We start from the raw sequence: 3,210 nt of genomic DNA, 5'->3' as shown, positions 1-3,210 counted from the left end.
ATAAAGTAATGTATATAAAATATATTAGTATACCAGTGTAGTAATTATAAGTCATATGTTAATTGAAACTTAACATACTAATATAAAGTCTCATATTAATTGGAAGGATATTTAGAAACATTGCCTTTTTTCATGCTCACATGGAATCCATGAAACAATGATACTCATCCTCTTCACATGCCTCTTTGACATTGGTATCTTTGTCATCACCAGAGCCACTTCGCAAGTCACCTAACACCACTTTCCAGAGCACATCACCTTCACTTCCATCCAAATCATTTAAGTTACAGGATGTTTTGCACCCGTGGATGATGCTGTCACTGGAAATTACACTCCTAGCCCCAAGTACCCATTCTCTATTCATGAGCTCTGCAAAGGAAACACTTAGTGTATTGTTTTTTAAAGTGATCTTTAAAAGGCTTGTTTATAACACCCAACACGTGCAATTACATGGAAAAATGACTAAATCTCTGCTTAGTGTTTCTGTCTCCATTTTTACTCCAGGAAGGGACCTTTATAAGCACTGGAAGCCTAGCATTGATTGAAGTTATTGGGGATGAATATGTCATCCCCAAATAGTGCTTTTGGGTCAAAATTAAATGAGAACAAGCCCCATAACATGAGAAACTTAGGAAGGACTTGAACAGAAAGTAAATCTCCCTTTTCTGAGAGATGATAATGGGTGAGTGGCTGGGTGGATGAACAGTGCGATACTGGAGTCTTTAGAATTCAAGACCCCCCCCCCAAGGTCGGGGCTCAATAGGGGCTACCCTCCAGGTCCCTAGTTTCTTTCACTGGAATCTCCTCCAACTAACCCATCAGCATGATGGGTTCCAGTTTGGGCAGAGGGAGATGGGTGGCAGGGCTGTAATTGCAACACTGCCCAAAGCCAGAGAAAGGAAGTCATGTGAACCATGTCCTTCCTCCGTACAGAGGACTGCAGCCTTCTCCTCCAACACCCTCCTGTCTCCCAGCCAGGCTGTGAGGTGGGTGTTTACCAACATTGAGCCAACAGAAAATAGAAACTCTAGGCATTTTTCAACTGCATTTATAGAGACACAGAAACTTGTCTTGCCAATAGTTAATCTCCCAAGTGGTTACAAATGTCTGCCCAGTGGCTCAGAACTAGAAATCCCAGGTTGAAAACTTTGTCCTTCCACTTAGAAGATATATGACAAGTGGTGATTCATTTAATCTTCTGGTCTTACTTTTCTTACCTATAAAATGGAGGTGATAATATCTACCTCATAGTTATTGTGAGGATTCAAATAATGGTACCCAGCCCAGAATCTGGGACATCATCATAAGCTCTGACTATAAGAACCTGGAGCTGCCTGACTCAAGCTCTGAGGGTAGAGAGGGTAATACAAAAAGAGAACCAGTTGCTCCTGGACACAGCTTTCCCTGGACAGCAAGCGGCCGCAATGCTTATCTCTTGTGAAATGCCAAGAAAGACAGTACCCTGGCCGCCCAGCCAGACACAGCACCAGTGATGCTAGCATGGGTCTTGGTGTGTGACAAGCATCTTAAAATCCACATTTGTGGCTTGGTTCTCTTATTACAAAAATGATACAGTTCATTATACAGTGGAGCAAAAAGAAAATTACAATCAACTCTAATTCCCAGAGATAACATCAGTTAGTACTTTGGTATACATCCTTCCAATTCTTTTTTGTTTGTTTGTTGGTTGTTTTGTTTGCTTGCTCTTCCTCTTCTAATTGCAAACAAAGGAGCATACTCTCCGTATCATTTTGTCACTTGCTTTCTCACCCTGTGGACATCTTTCTGCACATTAACTATTATTTCACAACATTTTAATGATTACATAATGCTTTCTTTTTTTTTTTTTTTTGAGGTCGAGTAGTGTAATGTTAACATCCAAGAAAGTAAAATCACCTCTGCAGCAGGTCATTAACAACTAGTAACACATAGAGGTCAACGGCACCAGAGCTTAAAAAAATTATCAATACAATTGAGGACCCCTCCACTAGAGGATAGGGAGCTGTATCCACATTACCAGCAACAGTCCCCCCATGAAATGCAAGCAGCCACATCCACCCTCCTTCAAGGGGTAGAACCACTATATTTGTCATGTAGGTCAGCTACATTGTCACTGGAGACTTGGATCCAGCCATCCTCCCGGACATGGTAGAGGTTGACTGCACCTCCTGAGTAGGCATCTCTATAGGTGGCTTGGTAGATGGCTCGATGGGCCAGATCATAGGCCTCTTCCACCTCTAGGTCATAGGAGTAATCCTGATCCATGACCCCATAAGCATACACAGAGCCAGAACCTACAGAGAAGGTGGCCCCCGAGATCCAGTTTCCTTCACTGTCCACATAGTAGAGGCCAGGGCCTCTCTTATCCCAGCCACAGATCATGGTGCCCATGGACAGCCCCATGCCTTTATACTGATACACCATGTTGGCAAGCAGCTTGGAGGCAGCTGCTACTGAGATGCGTTCCTTGTTTCGAAGCTCATAGATTCGACATTGCCGAGCCAACAGCCGCTCCCAGAAGCTGCAGTCCGCTGCGCCCCCAGCCATGGTGCCCAGCAGGTAGGGATTGATCTCTATCACCTTCTTTACTGTCTGGGAGGCTATATAGGCACCGGCTATGGCCCGAGAGTCCGCTGCAACAATGACTCCATGTTGAAACTTGAAGGCCAGGGTGGTGGTTCCATGAAGCATTTCAATTCTCAGCTCCTCCGCGACACCCCAGTTGGGCATGGCCAGGCTCAGCCCATCGCTGGGACTCCCTGGACCCAGGTCCAGCAGATCTGCACAACCCCCGAGTCCGAAAAACCCGAGCCCGTTCACCGGTAGCGGCCTCTCCAACACGCTGGCCAGTGCCATGTCTAGTAAGGGCACCTACATAATGCTTTCTTAAGTGATTTGCCATGCCTTTGTTTCCAGTCCCCTTTCTTTGGAGGTTTTTGAGTAGTTTCCAATGTTTCCCATCACAGACTAAAGTCTGTTCAAATTTTATGGTGTACAAAGCACTTACTCCCATCACTTTGGATCTTCTCATTAACTTGGAAAGAGGGCAATGAGATCATCACTCTTTCCATTTGACAGGTGAGAAAACTGAGGCTCATGAAGAAAAAAGTGGCTTGCCCAAGGTCGCTCAGTAACTGATAGAGCAGCTCCCAACCTGGGTCTTTTGGGCCTCCGGCCAGACCAATTTCCTGATACTCTTTTCCCCACCGC

General features: G+C 45.0%; 1 pseudogene; it reads right to left on the bottom strand.

Moving 5' to 3' along the window:
- Nucleotides 1-1,832: 1,832 nt before the first annotated feature.
- LOC118525417 (proteasome subunit beta type-5 pseudogene) lies at nucleotides 1,833-2,856 on the bottom strand (annotated as a pseudogene).
- Between the last annotated feature and the right edge of the window lie 354 nt (nucleotides 2,857-3,210).

This window comes from Halichoerus grypus, chromosome 14 (assembly GCF_964656455.1).
Source record: "Halichoerus grypus chromosome 14, mHalGry1.hap1.1, whole genome shotgun sequence".
Classification (NCBI taxonomy): domain Eukaryota; kingdom Metazoa; phylum Chordata; class Mammalia; order Carnivora; family Phocidae; genus Halichoerus; species Halichoerus grypus.
Note: the sequence above shows the minus strand (reverse complement) of the source record. Positions and strands in the feature narration are given on the sequence as shown.